Source organism: Lepisosteus platostomus, chromosome 24 (assembly GCF_059453375.1).
Source record: "Lepisosteus platostomus isolate fLepPlt1 chromosome 24, fLepPlt1.hap1, whole genome shotgun sequence".
Taxonomy (NCBI): Eukaryota; Metazoa; Chordata; class Actinopteri; order Semionotiformes; family Lepisosteidae; genus Lepisosteus; species Lepisosteus platostomus.
In genome coordinates this window covers 7,396,307-7,416,770 of record NC_142634.1, presented here as the reverse complement: position 1 = coordinate 7,416,770, position 20,464 = coordinate 7,396,307, and the positions used below count along the sequence as shown (strand labels likewise).

Sequence of the window (20,464 nt, the reverse complement as noted above, 5' to 3'; positions counted from 1 at the left end):
TGCAGAGCTCAAGCCAGGTTTAGGACAGTGAAGGAATGAGGTTTTTGTCGGTTATTCTAAAGCAGTGTTGCACAAGCGAGGCCATGCTCTTAAAAGCGTGGTTCCCGGTGTGCCTCAATACACAGCTGGTATCTGCTTAATTAATCTGGAAAAATCAAAGCAGCACAGTTCAGCTTGAAAGGCTGTGTCTGCTTTGGTCACTGGAGTACAGCAGGTGGGCAGGTGAGGCCTGCTTGTTTGTTTTCAGGAAGCAATTCGTTTGAGCAATTGCAGTTTAACCTTCTTGACCTCACTCAGGTTTACAACCTGCAATTTTATTTCTCTTATAGTTCCTAAAATCAGGAACCCAGTTGTGTGGACATGAAAAAGATTAATTGTTTTCTTACCCACTGAGGAGAGAACATTTGAATTCACAAAACAGGCTTAGTTTGCATATTAGTGTGCTTCTGCATCTTGATTAGCTTTACTAATTACATTATACTAATTACTTTAAGTAGCATTTATGGACTCCAGGATTAGAATCAAAGAAATGTGGGTTTAACAGATGCAATGTCCTACTTTAGTAGACATATCACTGATGATAGTAAGGATTTTTCAGTAATGAGAACACAGGACTTAATCGTCTCACAGTTGTACATCTCTGGGTGTAGAAAGTTAAGGCAACTGAAGTGAAAATGTGTTAATTAATCCTTTCCTGGTTCTTACTACTGTATACATTTTTAGCCTTGATATCCAGGGTCTTCTGACAGCTCTATAAATGCCGTGGCTTCACAAGCCTAACAAACACAGGGCTGTGCTGTTTTTCCTTGTACTTCCTTTGCTCGGAGGCGGGTTCGGCGGCCGGCTGCTGCAAGTTCTTTTGAAAATGATCTTCATTACAACATCAGTAGCCTCATTAGAACGGACAAAACGGCTTCCTTTTTTAGGACAGTGCTATAATTAGAGTGGAATTCATTGTCACATCTTGACAATCCCTGCCTGGGCCCAGCACAGCTGGGGGCCACTTTCCCAGCCACTGTTGCCAGACGCCCTAATCTACCCCTGCCAGTCTTTACACGAAGCTTTGCTTTTCTCGGGCTTGTCCCAATCTGCACTGTAGTGTGGCAGTGGCCCTTGTCTGAACTTTATCTGACACTTTTTAAGGATAAATAGTACTACTGCAGTGTTCTTTAGTCTAGCCCTGCCCTCACAGTACAGACGGGCACATCAGTGGGGGAAGAGTGCATTGAAGCAGCAGTGAAAAATGCACTCTAGCTTTTCGCTTATTTAGTTGGCAGCCAAACCAAAGATCTGTCTCTTCCGCTTGGCTGTTGTACTAATGCATGTCATACCTGAACAGAGCATATGAATTATAGAAAGTGCTGAGCAAAAGTCTTAAATGTCATAAACACAATCAAGTTGCAGTATATGTATGTTACAGCATTAGCAATTTGATCTAAGCCTCCACTAGCCTTCTCTGATATTATAACGGTTTACTTTAACTTTTATGAATACATCTTAGTTTGGGTGAGATGAAAGTAAGCTTGTCATTTCGAGTTCATATTGATCAAAATCTGAAAGACTCAAGGTAATCTACACGACAAGAGCTAATATGATGGGTTTTGATCACTAATCCATCAGATTAACCAATGAAATCTATTGGTCAGGTGTTCCTCATCACTAATACAATTTATTCCTCACTTAGACATCCATAACGATAACAGGCCATTTTTGAACTACAAAATATGAGTACTGTTACCTGAAAACAATGGCTAAACATTCAGTAGACGATCACTACATAGGGAAAGCATTGTGTGAAAAGACACTTGTACAGCAGTGTGTGTGATATAATAATTATAATAATTGCTTACACTTATATAGCGCTTTTCTGGACACTCCACTCAAAGCGCTTTACAGGTAATGGGGACTCCCCTCCACCACCACCAATGTGCAGCATCCACCTGGATGATGCGACGGCAGCCATAGTGCGCCAGAACGCTCACCACACATCAGCTATCAGTGGGGAGGAGAGCAGAGTAATGTAGCCAATTCATAGAGGGGGATTATTAGGAGGCCATGATCAGTAAGGGCCAATTGGAAATTTGGCCAGGACACCGGGGTTACACCCCTACTCTTTTCGAGAAGCGCCCTGGGATTTTTAATGACCACAGAGAGTCAGGACCTCGGTTTTACGTCTCATCCGAAGGACGGCGCCTGTTTTACAGTATAGTGTCCCCGTCACTATACTGGGGCATTAGGACCCACATGGACCGCAGGGTGAGCGCCCCCCGCTGGCCCCACTAACACCTCTTCCAGCAGCAGCCTTAGTTTTTCCCAGGAGGTCTCCCATCCAGGTACTGACCAGGCTCACACCTGCTTAGCTTCAGTGGGTTGCCAGTTGTGAGTTGCAGGGTGATATGGCTGCTGGCATATAAGATGTGTACAGCATACATGCCTATGCTATATGTATATAACCTGTGTATAGCATATATATATACTATAGAAATATACACTAGATTAATACACAGTATAATACATAATACTTATGTAATCATTTCCCCTAACATTCTTCTGTGAAATATTAAGAGTTGAACCCAATGTTAACCTTCAACCTTTGAATCTAGTGCTATGGAAGGTGAGTGTTACAAAGAGTGACAAGAGACACTTTGACTAAGACAAAGAGTTCTGCTCTTTTACAAGACAGGCTTTACTATTGACTTTTGACACTTCTTGCATATTCTCTTTATAACAGCCTTCACGGAGAATTAAATTTGCCGTTCAGCTGTGTTTGTTCTGAATACTGAAACAATACGCTTTTATCGCCTTTGTAATTTTTGTTTTAAAAATGCAAGTTTTTTTCTGGTGTTTATGCGTGTTGTTTCAAACAGCTGACTTGAATGGCAGTGTGTTAGACTGCAGTTGGGCAACAACACTTAATTCTGGCATTGTTACAGATGCCGTTAGTTACTTTTGTAATTTTCCATCTTGATATTCTCCTTTCTTTGCATTGCGCCAGTCCATAAGCTATGTCAGACTGCCTCAAATGGACTGTTTTATCTCAGTAGCTTGCTGCTTGTATCTTTCTAATTACAGTGGCCACAGACAAATAGCAGTGAGTCTGTGCCAGTCTGTGGACAGGGGCCGTTCATCTCAATCAGTGTGAGCAGGGGATGGAACCCTGTTAAATTCAGGCTGGCAGATATCAGATGCAATGGCAGCATCAGACCCAGCAACAGAAGGGCTAACTGTCCCCCTACATTTCCCATGTGAATTTGCGGGATTTGCAGGCAGTTGTGTTTAGGACAGCTTTTGGGTTCCTTGCTGTCATCTAAGGCCACCAGAACTCTTCATCAGTCACTATTAATTATAGATCATGTACTTGTCTTCTTTTGAGGTTAAGTGTCCTGTACAATGTGACGCATGTCATGGACAAGTCTGATGATGGGGCAGAGCAAACAGCCGCTCCTTTTCATAGCTAAGTAGCTTTCAGATCAAGATCGGTTTTGGCATAAAGGAGGAGAGGGAGCAGTTAAAAAGGGGGAAATGCCTATTAACAAGGCCTATGGAAATGTGGTTTGCCAATAGACATTGGCACAGGAATAAAATGCTGCTGCCCCTTGCTTCATTGCTTCATTCAAGGTACATTTTGACATGAAAGTTACATTTTTAAAGGCTAGTAACTCTTGCATTGATTAGCAAGTGAGATGTAAAACATTTGGCCTATTCTTCACAGAAGCTGTGTGGGTTCATCAGTGATGGAAATGGTTCAATTTAAAGTGTCTTCAAAAGGACAAAAATTGCAGACAGCAGAGTGGTAATTCTTAAAGCTCTTTGACGCTTGACGACTGAGTAGCCTGATAAAATCTTCCCAGCACAAAAGATTCACGGCATTCTTTGCTGCTGCTCTAGTCAAATGTCTCCTTCCTTTGCAGCCACATCTGGTTAATCTTCGACAGTGGTTGGAATACAGAAAGTCTTTTTTTTCACAAAGATCATTTGATTGTGATGGCAAAACAGACCTACAGCAGAGCATATCATGAATTCTATGAAATGGTATCAATGGTATAAAAAGGTGTCAATAAAAGTAGTACTTCACACTACATGTCTAGAGAAAGCAGCAGTATAAAAAGATGAAATATTAAGAAAACAGCAGTCAATGTTGCCTACAGATGTGTATGTCAAAATCTTTGTGGGTCGGAGTGTTCTCCTAACTTTTAAGCCCTGCTATGAAGCAGTTGTATCTTTCAAGTTTACTTTTCCAGGTAAGAATAATCAAAGAACTTTAAGATAAGCGAGCTTTTATCAAGTGTTCTACAGGCCTTTGATAAGTTTCTGGCTCTGTTTTATTATTCTGAGTAATAACTCTTGCCTGTTTGGTTCATTGAAAGCAGGAGACTAAACAGTGAAAATCTTTTCACCTGGCACAAAGTAATGTGTTTTCCATCTGAACTGAAAGAGTGAGTGGTTAGAGCTCTGTTTTAATTAAAAAATGTGGGCAGAGATGTTTTGATTTGAGATGTATTTTAGCACTTTGCTGTAATTATGTGGGTGTGCAGTGTGGCTTGTGAACCTATTTTGTATAGTACCTTACCAAGGTGCTGTGAGATGGGTTTTCAAATTATTGCTCAGCATTAATGGCTTTTCCTGCTGAGAACAGCCTACATAATGTGACTGTTTTTCTGAACAACTTCTGGAGTAAAGTGTTCTGGAGTGCAGTTAAAATGTTTTTTTTTGGAGGAAGGATTTTTCAGTAGGAGCTGATTTAAAAAATGTATGCATGCACTGGTTTCAGTGATATGCTCTTATCAAGTAATAAGTGGACCTCGAATGTTGATTTGTTTATTGATTTGTAGCTGCATTTGTGTGTATATATGCTTGAATTAACTGGAACACATTACAAATGCAAGGACATAGTCAATTCAGAATTGTTGAGGCAATAGATCATTTCCCAGATGCTGAGTGGGCTTCATCTGTGTTGTGCTTTGTGAATTGATATGGCCATTCAGTGTGTATACAGTAGATAGGTATGAACTTTCACATTAACAACCTTGTAATTGTTTTCATTTTAGTAGTGGTCTGTCAGAATTTACAGTTAATTTAAAATGACCAACTCTATTAAATCAAAGTGCATTTGAATGTCATTTAAGTATGACATTTAAGTAGGACCTTTTCATATTGTTGGTGAAGTAAAATTAAACACTCAAGACTGCGTGACTTTTATATGGGAGATTTTCTATGTTCATTAGTGACAAGCGTATTGTTAAGCTGAAACCTTGCGGCATTTGGCTTCTCTCTTATAAAGCCTTCAAAAGCACATTGGTGTGCAAGAATGGGTATCATCAAAGAGTGGTGCAGTCTTCAAAGCATTTCTGAAATTTGAATGAAAGACTTCGCATGTCACGATCTGTGTTCTTTATTCTTTCTTTGTAACATGCATCTTGTTAGAGGTTTTCTCAGTTTTTAAGAGTTGGTCACACATAAACAGCCAACTTTGTGAATAAGGATACTGCAGATGTTTTCATAGGCTGGGAGAGAGTTGCGTTTGTAGAAAAAATGTCTGCATGATGGAAGCCTCCTCTTCTCCTACCTGTCTTTACCAAACCTGCTAAAAGAACCCTTCACAAATCTCTTGGCTCCCTGACTCTGCAATTAACCAGAGTAAGCTTTTTTAGTCTAATCTTTTTCTCGATCCGTCATATAAACGTGATATCGTGACAACATGACTCTTTTAATGATTTCTTATGGTTGCCAAATACCATTTTTATAAGACCTAAAATTGTTTTACAAAATTATCATGTTGAGGCAATGGAAAAGAATGTGTTCTTAAGGGCTTTGCAGTACAAAAGCGGTAGGTCAAGAATGTGTTTTTGTTTTCCTTTTACCTTTCACCTTTCCACTGCTTTTGTGGTTCAGTTAATATTGCAGCTTGCAGTGCAGAAAACTGTTTGTGTCCCAGTTTTTTTTGTGAAGTATTGTTCACAAATCTCATGTCCCAGGCAGATTTTTCATCATTGGTCAGACTGGATTTCAGTTAGAAGATAATTCTGACACCTGGACCATTGATCAAGGCTAGCTTTGTTTACAAGAGGATTTTGCCTTCTAATCAGTGGAAACTCTCCATCAACTGCTTATTTGTAATTTGTGATTGCAAGGAAGGTCCAAGCTAAAAAACATCAGCATAGTTTTTCTGAGACTATGAAGACTAGGATGAAGATTAAGACATTCGTCACCAGTTTCAGTGCAATAACTGCCTCTGGATTTTAGTGCTTAGGTGAAGAGTGATTATGGAATAGAAAACACTGTTTTATTTTGTAGCACACGCAGCACACACAGCTAGCAGCCACTCACAACTCAGAACTGGCAACACACTGAAGCTAAGCATGTGTGAGCCTGGCCAGTACCTGGATGGGAGACTCCTAGGAAAAACTAAGGTTTCTGCTGGAAGAGGTGTTAGTGGGGCCAGCAGGGGGAGCTCACCCTGTGGTCTATGTGGGTCCTAATGCCCCAGTATAGTGATGGGGACACTATACTATAAAAAGACCCCATCCTTCAGATGAGATGAAAAACCGAGGTCCTGACTCTCTGTGGTTATTAAAAATCCCAGGGCGTTCCTTATGACAATGTATTTAGACAGCAGAATGATAGGCCAATTAACCTACTTTTTCATATTGGTTCTTTGGTTATTTGGTGGTTTTCATATTTGCTTATGAGTGTCCCTGCTATTTGCACATACCTGGTACTGACCGTGATTAGTGCTGCCCTGTTTTTCCTTCTTTAATGTAAATGATTTACATGTCCTGTGTCATATTCCGCTTAAGAGCACATGTCATCCAGTCCTGTTTGTCATGTAGCAAGGGAGGCTTCGATTCTTTACCAGTCAATACTAAATCGTTTACTCCCAGATGCCTAACCTTCCATTTTACAAATCAAGCTTTTAAGAATGCAAGAAAACGTCACAAATGTTCGCTAATTAGTAGCAGATTGATCTGAGGATCTCATCTAGCTGTTTCTTGAAGGAAGCCACAGCACTGTTCTTCCACAACAAGACTGGGTACCCTGTTCCTCCATAATTCCTCTGCTCTTTGGGTAAAGAACTTCTTGCTGTTCTCAGTTTTAAATGCACTTCCACACAGTTACAAGTGTTTCAGTGTTAATTGTATAAAGTCCCATAAAGTCCATTGGTTGACTTTCCCAGTGCCTTTGATGATTTTGAATAGCTTGGACCGCACGATCTACAAAAGTGAACAGTTTACTGACTTTCCCAGAACATAGATCATTGATATAAATTACAAAGAACAATAATTCTAATACACTCCTCGAATAACTTACTCCATGGTGCTTATTGCATGAATAACGTTTTCCGTGGTACTCCATGAATAACTTAATCCCAGTTTCAGTACTCACACATTATTTGTACTACTTCTTTGTTGAGTACAGTTCTCATATAGATGATCCTCTAGTTCTAATAAGTTCAGTTTATTTGCTTAAATGCTTAAGTGTTCCCATAGCCTTACATGTAATAAAATATTTTAGTTTGTTTGCTTAATTTATTTGAGGTTTAATGCTTCCCTCTTCAAAACACTTTTGTGTAGCCTGAGGTAAATGGAAAATGTTATATTTAAATAAATGAAGCGGCTTGGATCTTGCTGGCAAGAATAGGAGCCCTAGGATTTTTTTTTCTCTCCCCACTCATCTTAATACTTCTTTAACATGGTTTGGTCTACAGAGGGGAATAGAGTGACCCCGCAATTTATTGATCTGATGAACTTTGAATAGGTTGATAGGCTGCTCCAACAATCTGGGAAGGAGAAGGATGGGGAACATGCCTCCTGGCCTTTTTTTCCCTCATTTGTTTTTGCCTCAACTTGCAGATATTATCTCACTGGATTTTCCTAGCAGGGTGTCGAATGTTTTCTTGCTAGGCAGAGCCTCTCCCAGTAGGCCGTGTTTTATCTACATGGCCCCTGTGTATGAAATCATGGGTTCACAGGCTGGGAACCCACTGAGTCTGTTGCCATGGTCACTGGGAAGCTCCTAATGTCATGTGGCTCAAAGTGAGCCGTCCCCCTAGTAGAATTACTCAGCTTTGAATAGAAAGCACAATGAGTATTATTATACTCTGCCACTCGGGCCTCTATAAAAAAAGAAACAGAAGAAGAAACCATGGGGACTTGAGACGCAAAAGAGAAAAAAGAAAAAGAGGGGGGAAAATGTAAGTTAAGGAGCGCAGAGCACTGCTGCTGTGGTAGGACTTAAATCTTTAATCGGGCTGTGCCAATACGCGTCTAAATTGTCGGTTTACAGGGTGAACTCTTAAACTCTGAGCTTTTCCCTCACTTTGTTCTGTGAACTTCAAAAGGAGTGCACAGTCTTCAGGAGTAGCTTAGATCAGCTGTGGGAAGCTTGCTGGTAAAAATATTTTAAGAAGCGGCGTGTTGCCGAGAGTATGAATAGCTGTGCACATTAGGAAGGGGAGAGGAGCTTGGATGAGCCGGGCAGGTTGGGATGGGCATAAATTAAAGAGAGAGGGAGGTGGTGCAGGGGGTGTTAATCAATCTTTACTGGCTGCTTTCACCACAAGCCAGAGCTTTGTGTCCCTCTCGGATTCCTTGCTGTGCAACCCTGCTGTGCTGGGTCTTACCCACATTCATCGGAGGGCTTGGGCTGTGCAAGTCCTCTTCATGAGGAGTCCTCTGGGGAAGGTGGCCTGTGATTTAAGCCTTTCATTGTGATGCAGAGGGGGTGTGCTGGCCAGCTGTGACCTGAGAGGTTGAGCTAATGGAGGGAGAGGCAAGAACTTTGGAAAATAAGACACAAGCACACCTGGAAAGGGAGAAGCACTGAGCTTTCTTTATTCATGGTCACACTGTTCATGGACTAAATTAGATTGGGCTATTGTCTTCCTGTCAGAGGAATATATCGATATCTCACTGAAGTGGAGCCTGAAATGAGTGTCCAATTTATAAGCCAGAGGAAATCTTAAATAATTCTTATCTTGCATCCTCTTATAGTAGGTTTATTAGATTTTTTGTGACTTGTTCTATTCAAACATCACTGGCCTGTCATTGGAATTGGCAGAGGCTAGCGAATGGGGAAAAAAAATGCCAATGGATTCAAAGAAGCGTTAATGTTGGCTTTCCCTCATTGCCATGTATAATTAGAAGCCAAAGTCAATCTTGGAGAACCCATACAGAATAAGGCTATTAGTGCACATATGCAAACAAAGGGAATATGAGCTATTAGACTGTCATGCAAGATGTTAGGAGATGACCTCTGAAGAGACTTTTAATCAATATTGTCCTCTCCCAAGATCATTTGAGGACGACTTGCTGGGCCAAGGTGACACAACCACTCCCTCCTCCTCCCATCCTATTGGAATCTGGCCATATTCAGCCTGTTCTCATGCCACACAACACTAGCAGTGCTTCTGCTTCATCCCAAGGCAATTTACAGTTCAGCTTCGGCTGGCAATTATTTTGAACAGTGCACGGCACAGTTCACTTTAGGTTACATCTGGCTCCAGGCGGCTGCACTTGCTTTCTCAACCTGCTGATTCCTTGCGGAAATGTTTCTTGTTGCTGTAATAAATTCCTTGGAGAAGGTGAGGAGCGCTACTGTGTTGCATTATACTGTGAGCACCCTTCTGTGCAGCGCTCCATATCAAAGCAAAGCATTGTATTTAGGGGCAGGGTGTGGCATGATTAAATAAAGAAGAAAAAAAGAGGAACAACACAAAAGCACAGGATACCACATTGGAAAATCAACTTTATTATGCACAGGGTTATCTGACTGATATAGGTGACCTCGGACTCACGCCCATTTCTTCCTTATATTGACAGCCGTGTGGCCCCTTTCCAAACTCCTCAATGTAGTCCTATCGGGTTGTGCATTACAATTTTCATTTACCTGGCTGGGAAAGCACCGTATTGTAATTATTTTTTGTGCTCTAATTGGAAGGCAAAACCAACAGTTCCTAGCTCAACTAGTTTTCCCACTTGAATGCAGATCTTTGCTTTTGATATATACCTTTAATATGCAAACCGCTTGTTACGTCTGTTACTTTTTAATTAGAAAACGCACTTGTCTCTTCTTTAATCTTGAGATAATGCGGCAGGGGAAGTTGTTTCTTGTGAGCTTGATTATAGAATACACAAAACGCAGGAAGTCTAATAGATTGTTTTTTTTTAACACAAGAGATGGTGGAGATCAGAGGTATAATTGAGCTTTGGATGGGGCTGTCTTTCTGACACAGTTGAAAAGTATAAATGCAGCTCACGGGTATCTGAGCATGTAAACACTCCAATGCCAGTTGTGCAAAGCTGAGCTGCAGTTTCTTCATTAAACGTCTGTCCAAACCCAGTGGAGGAGATTGCACCCCTACTTCAGTGCTCTGTGCTCATTTCATTTTGCTCATTTTTATTTCTCTGGAATTATGAAATTATGAAAAGAGAATTAAGAAATTGTGAAAAATGGGGGGAATAAGGGAGGGGAAGTTGAAAGAAGTAGGCGGCCTATGGAACCGAAACCTTTTTTTCTCCAGCGCGTCTTAGAAAAATAAAAAAGGAGTGTCTTTTGTTACTGCTTCTTTTCTGCATTCATCAATTAAACTCATTAAATCTTCATCCATTCCCCAAAGCAATTAGCTCTCCCTCTTCAGAAGGTAAACCAGATGTAAGTTGTTCCCCAGAATTAGGATTTTGGCACTCCTAATTTTGGGCATGTATCGACAAAGAAATAAAAATGTGAACTTTATTCCAATCACCCAAGGCAGCAGAAATTGATCATTTCCAACAGCCAATGGTGAGGTGTTTTCTGTACATATTGGATCAAAAACTAGGATTAGGATTGAAGGATGCAAATATGTCAGAAAGGGATTCTTACTTTGAAATATTTAAACTCTGTGAGAGCGGAGTGTCTACTGCAAATAGACTTGTTTTTCTAATGCCCACCTCCGAATTTTTCTTTTTCGATTTGCTACTTAGGGGTTAAAAATCTCCCAGAGAAAGAGGGCTCTAAAGTTCTGAAGACAGTGTGCTGGCCTGCTGCTGTGTTTGCCCAGAGAGAACACTTTTTTCCCAAAAGCGGATATCATTACAAAGGAAGATGGAACCTCTTTTATGCAAGCAGAGACACAGTCCCTCTGGCAGCTCAAAGGGAAAAGATTAGGAGAAGAAGAAGGCATAGTGTATCCCCCTTTAATTAGGGTCTTCAAATTGCCTGCCATAATTCCACAACCTGCACATTTATATCTCTTTCTTCCTCCTTATAAATTACATTATCTTATATGGTGTTTAACATGGTTATGGTTCTTGGTGCACTAGAAGATTCCTTCCTACCAGATGTAGCTGCAACGTGGTGGCACAGCAGATGGTACAGGCTACAGTATTCTATAGTATTCTCTGTATCTACGTGAGGGATGCTGTACTGTGCAAATGCAAAGTTCATTCATATGCTTATTTTGTTGAATGTCTTTCTTTTTAGTGTGGCAAGTTGGCCTGCTTTGCTGTCTGACCACAAACCATAAAGGGCTTTGTTATTTTTTTGCTTAGTTCCACACTGAAGGGATTTTTTTGTATGTTTAAATAAAAGACAAGAGAAAAACCACATGTACGGTATTATCCCACATACCATAATTCTTTTGTCACAGCATCACACCTTTATGATGTTGCAAAATTACTAGTCTGACTGTTTTGTTGCAATTCTGGGAAACATCATTTTATCAGTGGTAGATAATGACCGACTCTTTAAAATTGTGATTTGCAGCAATCAACAGATTTGCAGAGTCCCTGAAGATGCTGAGGAATAATTAAAGAGCTGGCCCATTTACTAAAATGATGTTGGACAGTGCTAGTTCTGTATTTAAACCGCAAATTAACAGAGCTTTCATCTTTTTGACATCTTAGTTGTAGATCTTAATGAATAGTGTATGTAAGCTCTTCAAGATTTTTGGCTTGAATTTTAAAGAAATACCCACATTTACAGTTTCCCCGTTTTCGTTTCTGCCCAATCAAAAATGCATTTTAAAGATGCTTATTTTTTTCCCATCCAGCTCTTTAAATTGAAATAATCTTTTTTTTAAAACTGATCAGTTAATTGAGAGAAAATTCTCCATTACAACACTGACCTGGATAGTATCTTTTTATACAGCTAAGTGTTTTTCTGGAGCAGTTAACATACATTTGCTCAAGGGTAATGACTGTGCTTCAAGCAGGATTTGATCCAATAGTCTCGAGACCTGACCTTCACAATGTACCGTATATATAAATCAGAAAAGAGAAAGCATAGAAAGTCACCCTGATCTAAGCTGTATAATACATGAATAATTTTTTTGTAATTTTAACTCTTAAACCTGTGTATATTTTAGAAATCATAAGATTTTTTGCCCTTTTAGGTTTGATATTTTTTTACTTAGTCAATAGCTGCACGGCTCTTCATAGCAGATGAAAGCCCAGCTTGATGTGATAAAACCATAACTCCAACTTTTTGGGGGGGTATTTTTATAATTTGAATAAAATTGTGCCTTTAAATGTTTTTGCTTTGAAAAAGAAACATTCCGAGCTGAAAAAGTCTAAATGAAACTGAAAAGAAACTTTTTTCTTCTCCTTTGTCATAGCAAGAATGACATTTTCAGGATTTGGATTTCAGGACTTCTGTAGTTTTACCACTTTTTATGTGTGTTTAAGTTTAAAAGGGGGAACTTTTTTAGGTAGGGGAGCACAGAATGCCCTTCATCTAAATGAAAATAAACTTAGGAAAGGGCAGTTTGGATCCTTTTTGTACACAGCACTGCATTCTACAGATACGAGTGTTGGGAGTCAGCACCATAAAAAAAAACAAAACAAAACAAGAGGAAATTTAATTAGCAGCTGTCCATTACCGGCTGTTGAGCTTCCATCATGTTGCACCAATTACAAGCTTTCAGACTCTGCCCCGCTTGATTAGCAGTTGTTTTGGAATTTTGTTTGGGGGTTGAAGGGAAAGTGGAGTTTCAGGAGGAGGGGTTGGTTTCCAGGCCTCGGTTGTTTTGTTTTAACTTGAGCAAGAAAACCGAGCCTTCTGTCCTCTCAGACTACAGTTGTACACGCAGTGATCTAGAAAACACTGAAACCAGCCTCCTGTATGTGAATAATTTAAAGAACTCAAGGCTTTGCTTCCAGTGTAGCAATTCATGCATGCAAGTTGGAGCTGAACTCTTAACATCAAACAGACAGCCCAGCAGATGTTGTTATGCTGCAGCTTTGAGGCTGGAGTTCTGCCTGTCCATACTCTTCTTCCCTCTGAACGACATTCTGAATTGGTGACCTATTACTCCAAATTCCATCTTCCACTTGGAGCCTGAAGCCTTGGACGCAGCCCCTAAAAATGACCTATAATTGGTGGTATAGACATTAAGTCTTTCATTACCAAACTCCTCCCCAACCTCACATTTTCTTCTGCTTTCTGTTTTGGCAATGGGTCAATATTTAGAGCAGAGGGGAAATAAAGAGTTGCTTCACAATTAATTGCAAGACACTGCACTGCACCTGCACTATCTGTATTAATGTTCTCATAATGTAATTTGTCATCTTCGCAGCCACCTTGTTGAGAAGAACTTGACTATAATACAGCATGCAACCCAAAACCTTGTCTTCCCTTTTTATGGTCTACTCTTCTCCGCGCCCTGAAGCATTCCTTAACTTTCTTTTTTGGAGTTTAAAACAGAGGACTTTAGTTCCTTACAAGGCAACAATGCAACATCAGCAACAACAAAATGTTAAAGTGCCAAATTCCTTTCTGAGCCTTGGAACTGCATTTGATATTTTTAATATTTCAATAGGAATGAGGAGAAAGTAAAGTTGGAAGAGGTGAACGTTAAGCTTAATTATAATGCCAGAATATAGGGAATCTAAACACTGTTTTAAGATTATTTTTATCTTATTTTAAATACTGTTACAGATTTGTTTTTTCTCCAATTTCCCTTCTTGCCAAGTAGCACTCACCCATGGCTTTTGGTGGTGCCCCTAGTACAAACAGAGTGAAATTCAATTGTATAATTCTTGATTATGCAACTGCAGCTGAATAGCAACACTGCATTGTGCATTGGGCCTTGGTGGAGATTGCGAGAGCATGCCAGGGTTCGAGGTTGTTTCTGAGCCCTCCCACAGTCAACCATGTGTCCACTGGTACTGCTCAACTGAAGCATACCCATTCCCCTGTCAGACATGTAGGACGAAGTGTCATGCAGTTGCAAATAATTGCTCTGACCTTCCTTATAGTTTTCTTCTTTTCTCCTCTTTAATCTGCGCTGAGGCTTGCAAGGAAGTTTATTTTCTCATCACGGCTCATGTTGAAAACCACTCTTGCATCAAAGGGGAACAAAATAGACCTTCACCTCTAGTTTGTGATACCACTCTGGAGTTGTCATATAGATATATGACAAATTCATTTGAAGGAAATATATATATAACCAAATAATGTTTGTGGCCCATTATTTGCATTTATTATACATTTTGTTGCAACCATAACTGCGTGTGGTCAGTTTGTTCTGAAAATCTTTTAGAGCGTTTGGTGTGGGCCAAGCAATCCAGAGATTATTTAAACATCTGCATGGATTTCAAAATGCCTCTTTTCTGTTTTCTGTTTATAACCTCTTGTAATTCAGTGATACACATCATTTACACATACTTGCACAAATCATTGGCTATCAGATTTTTTGTCACGTTCAGCTGTTCCTCTATGTGCATATAATGTTTTGGTGAGAGAGGGAGAAAAAGAACTCAAAGGAAAGAACGATCAAAAGGGCCGTCCTCGTGGGACTTGGTAAGGTTTTGTCATACCTTGCTGTAAGAGAAAATCTCACATTTCTAACGGCTCTTGATGTGATGAACAGCCCCATTTCTCAGTAGTTGTCTCAATACATTCTTTCTGCTCCCAGAAGACGGTTCTTTTCGTTCTGAAGGAAGGCTGAGGGAGAAACTTTCTTTAATGAAGGCCTTTGGTTTATTCCTCTGGGGCAGTTCCAAAAGACTGTTTTTTTTTTTTGCTATGTTCAGAACACTCATGCTGTACAGTGTCTTTCTCCAAGATGAAGGGAAACTGGCAACAAAGCTCTCGATTTTCCTTCTGTGGATAGCTTTGCCAAAATGGCCTGTAGCCCAAGTTGGTATCAGGACTCTGAAATGAGGCACAGCCCTGCAGGGTTAAAACTGCTGAAGCCTGGCCGGAAATTATTGTACATTAATTATGCACTACTTCACTAGGCCACCAACGAGATTGGCACCTTTTTTGGACGGCTCTTGTTGTGTTTTTGGCCAAGAGGATGGGTAAAATTATAAATAACTCCTATAAATGTCAAAAGTTATTACAAAACGAGTGGTAGCATTCTGCTTTTGGAGATGCCTTCTCCACATTGCACTGTCTGTGCTTTTTACATTTTAAAATAAGCATGTGCTTGTCTGTTTTCAAGACAGGGGGAAAAAAACTACAAAACCGTGGATGTTAAGAATTTACCTGTGTGTGCATTTATGACAAGGGAGGAAAGAATATACCCTTCTGTCTTATTTGCTGGGTGGGGCGGGGAGGGGTGACTTTATACCATAATCAAGTGTTAGTGACACTGCTGCCTCACGGAGATAGTGTTCCTTTCTGCTGTGATACACAGATCAGGGTAAATCATGATCAAACTAGGTCATAGCTTTTGCCTTTTAGAGCTTTTTAAAGAGCCAGTATCCAATTTTTCTTCAAAGTCTTTATTGTATAAGCAAACCTGAAATTACTTTAGTACTTAGCACCCAGTGCTATAATACAGAAGCTTCATAAATAGTAATGCATGAATGCAATGTGTGGGTTTTAAGGTATGTATCTATTTATGTAGGCAGTTCCTTGGTACTCTGACTGCCTAGATGAGATCCTTTTTTTAAACCAGTTTTTCTTGTGATATGATTTTTTTCAGAGTTGTTATTAATCTGAAAATGGGTAAGAAAAAGTGGATTGCATGCTTATTTCTCAAAGGATACATTTTAATCACTTTTTATTATTAAAAGCGATTATTGTTTATAAATTTTTTTTTGTGATGCACAAGGGCTGCAATCATGAGTTGAAGTAACAGTCTGTGTTTGTGTGGTTGCACAGCTCATTTCAATATATTGAATATCAAATCTGACATTTGTTTTGTGTTTCACTAGTTTAGGGTAGAATGTATATTAAATGACCTTGCACAGTTTCTCTACTAGTCATTTTTTGTAAACTGCTTACAACATTTCACATAATAGTCAATTGGTAATGCATCGCTGCTTGTGTATTCAAGAGTGTACATGTGCCTTTGTGAAAAAGTTAATAGCTGTTTATGGGTTTCCATGAACAGTTCACAAACTAATAGGTTGTAGAATGTTCTAGGTTATGTAACAATGCAGTTCAAAGTAATCACTTGTCAATGTGTTTGGCACTCATGTGATTAATAAAGGTTTGTCTTATCTATAATAGGCCTTATTGTGTCAAATAATTTACCCAGGAGCTAGTACAGTATATGTTACTGGTCAACCGGTAACAGTCTCTGAAGCAAAATCAAATAGTGAAAGGGAACATTTAAAAAAAAAACTTTAATCTTATTAAACCCAAGGGCATGCAAAGTCCAGCCTTTGTACCTTCTCTTGCATCACTACGTAAACTCTGAACCTGGCAGAACTTATCCGGTACACATTATATACCATTGGTGAAAAAAGAAGGGCTTTCTTATTTTATAGTCCGCGTAAAAACAAACAAAGCTTGAGGGCTTTTAATGTGGACATACATCGCTTTTAAATGTATTTCAGCAAAACACACCAAATATATTCCGTGCTCTGGTTTTTCCTGATGTGCAAAGTAATACCAACGTTATTAAAACAAAATCTGGAAAGCAGTTACTAATTGTCCCCTGTGAAAACATGCCGGTTTTTTTAAATCTAAATACTTATTCTGTTTGCAAATATAGTTATTACTTCTGCTAGGGAGAATTTATACATCCTCAAGCACTGCGTTTCTGCAGAGTGTTCAATGTAAACAGCTGTAAAGTGCGTAATTTAAATAGGTGGTAATGGTTTAGTCTAAACAAAGTCTTTCCATGTTTCTGACGAGAATGTCTAGCAAGATGTTTCACATCCAGCCTGATGATGTTTTAATTACCATGTTCTCAATAGCATAGAATGGGGTGTGTGGTGGGGGATTGATTAGAGACTTAGGGGTAGCCATGTCATGGGAACCCTAATTCTATTAATACTTACTGTATACTGTTCTTGGACTGTTTTGTTCCTCTTTTCCAAGTCTTATTTTCCATGTATTCAATAAGGACTATTTTATTTCAAGTGCAAGAAGAGAGGACAGATGTAAATTATGATTTGTTTGAAAAAAATGTGCTTTTAATCTACGATCCTGGGTTATGATGCCCCCAAAGAATAATTAAACGCCAATAAATTGAAAGGCACAAAGCACCATTTAGAGATTCCTGAAAGAAAAGAGTTAATTACAGGCCTAGAAATTTGGGTTTATTTATATTCAGGGAATGTAAATAATCCCTTGGCACCTTATTTGAAAAAAAAAGTTTATAGATAACTTAAAACTGAGAGAGAAAAGTATGCCTTTATCTTTTAATAAAATAGAGGAGCCAGGAGGCAACATACAATTACAGTATAATAGTAGAGAGGAACCTTCAGAAGAATGAATTGCCTTAATTACACCAGTGGAGAAAGAGAGTTGGAATTTAAAAGCAGACTTCTCTGACTTTAGATGTTGGTGTGGGGAGGGGAGGTGGTGAAATATCCCATTGTAGTGGGGTGAATAGAATTTGCCATATAGGGCTTCTACCAGATCCCCCTTAACTCCTTTGTGCAGGTGTAGTGCTTTCTGTTCAGTTTAGAAATGCACTCAGCCTGGGCCAGCCACTAACCCCATCTCACCACGCATGATTTTGTTTTTTAGTAAAAGGTGCAGGCTGCGGCCTGATACGTTTCTGAAAGGAAGATTGTGTCAGTTTTCTTTTCGTGCGTGTGCTTTAAAAAGACTGCACTGGAGAGAGAAAGTGTGTGCGTGCGCAAGGGAGGTTGTGTATGTGCGCGTGCACGTCGCCTTGGTGGTATTCTTGATGGCGAGGGAGGGGGAGGCTGAGTTTCGTGTGTACGTGTGTGTGTGGGGGGGGGGGATGGTGCAGTAAAAGGGGTAAGAAAAAAAAAAGTATAATTGTTGAGGGGGCTTGACTTTGCGGTTCAAGCACTTTCATCTCCTGCCAGTAGAATCTGGAAGGTCAGGGCTAACTAAAGCCTGGAGAGCAGATCAGTGATCGGAAAACACGGGATGAATTCTCTTCACACTGAGCTAGCCATTCTAGCTCGGAAGCACTGCTCCCTTCCTCTGGAATTATCACTCCCAACAAGATTTTAAATTCAGCCTGGCCATGATGTTGACTTTGTGTCTGTTTGCTTTTGGTAGTTGCTGCAAATTTCGGAAATTATTAGTAATGGAAATGCTCCAAGCATCGAATTCCTATTGTAAGAATAGGCTAAATGTTTTTTTATTTTTATTTTGGGAACTGAATGATATTATATTAAGCGTGGGATTTTTGTGAGTAATCTCTTGCTTTTAGCTGTGCAAATCTTTATGAAGCGATTCAGTATTCACACTGTGTATTCATTTTTCTCCCTTAAACCACATTAGGTGTAAAGAAGCAAAATGTGCTGTTTCTTTGGTTAATGTTTTTACAATTGTTTTTTGGTGTTTAGTTACTGACCAACGAAGTGACGATAAATGTGACATAGTGACGTGTTTGTTAGTATCAGAGTGTAATAGCCGCAGTGGTGTTCTGGTCCTCAACACTCATATGGTAAAGCACTGTTTATGTGTTTGTGTTTTTAGTGTGACTGGGGGAGAAAAATTTGAATTCCTTTATTATGTACAGTCTGCAGGAATGGGGCAGAATAGAGGAAGGAAGGAGGAATAAACTTATAAACGTAGAGAGACGACCTGTGCTTAGCTGTTAACTTATTCTTGGTGAGTTTATTAAGATCAGTGTACTTCTCAAAGTTGTGATCACTCCACTATAAAGTAACTGTTGCAAAAAGATATCTGCTAAAAGTATCTTCTAGGTGAGCAACTGCTCCAGTTTTTTAAAACGCTTGCTGGTGATTATGCTTTATGCTGTAATTTACACTTAAGGGGGAAAAAGGATGAATCTTTTTGTTCAATTCAGTGGAAAAAAGGATGCTGGATGTTCTGCCAACACATGGACCACGCTAAAATAAGTTATTTCTGTTTTTCTGTTGTTGCTTGCTTTTTAGTGGGGGGTTGCTGTTCTTAATCTTTTACATTTTTAAACCAATTAAAAGCAAATCAGTCCACTATGTAATAAAGCCCCAAAATGAAATGCAGAAAATAAAAGTTCTAAAACCAACATCAGGGTTACAGAAACCATGTGCTTATACTGTACATGTGCACGTATAATTTCTTTCACATTTTGCACGCGGAATTTGGTTTGCTTTGAGTGAGTAGGTGCCGTGAAGATGTGCAATATACAGTACAGTACAAGTAGGCCTCCACGCACCCCAGCCTCCTGACTTTCAGGGGAAAAGGGAAAAAATGTTTTAAAACTGTGGAGAAGTGATGTGTGGCCTACTACGTGCCTCTAGGTGCATTTTTGCTGTCGTCAGGCAAGTCCCTACATTGCAGTGGCTGCCTAAATGTGGATTCTTTCTTTCTTTTTTTAAGCTCTTTTTACCAAGGCCTATTAATTATTAACTGGGATCGCAAACATCAAAGGGGCAGAGGCAGGCAGTGCTGAATGGACTACAGCTGAGACTGATCTGGGGGGGGTGGGGTGGTTCTCCCAGTTTCTTTTTGATCATGAGGTATATAAAATTAAAAAAGAAGACAAACACTTTAACCAGTACTAATAAAAGAAGATAAAGCAATAAAAAGTTGCTCAGATATCACAGCTTAAGATCACAGTCTGTTGATTTCTTCTTTTTTGTACTCAGTCTTTAAGGGAACCTTACTTTTTAACCACTTGAGGTTTTTTTGTAACAGCAGTGTGTGTTATGCTACACATTCTTTTTTACATATCCAATCCGTTTCCCTTCCCATCACGTTAGCCTCTTTGTGGATACTTGCACAGAATTTGCGTTTCAGTTTGCTGAGAGGCCGAAGGAAGAGATGATCTGTGTTTCGTTGAAGGAATGCTTTATTTCCCCCAGAGGGGCGAGCCTTTCACTGGTTTCAAATATAGAAAAAAAAGCAAAGCCATCGTTCTTGCGCTGTATACAACTTCAGTTTGCTTGGGCAGACCTAAATGTCAGAGCCAGAGTTCTATTTTAAAAACTGTGCTCCAGTGCTGTATTTACAAATAAGTGAAATTCCAAAACTGCGCATGGGGTCTTTCAATTAAACGTTTATTTGAACCTTTTTCATGACAGACCTGCATCTCAATTATTTAGCAGCGTTAAACGATCCCACGTTTGATACGTGGGAGTGCTGAACTGAGCAT

At 39.6% G+C, this 20,464-nt stretch overlaps 1 protein-coding gene across 1 annotated transcript in view; it reads left to right on the top strand.

Annotated features, from left to right (window-relative positions):
* The window catches only part of znrf3 (zinc and ring finger 3), a 78,697-nt gene that overhangs the window by 40,491 nt on the left and 17,742 nt on the right, over window positions 1-20,464 (top strand). The gene's annotated exons all lie outside the window — the stretch shown is intronic.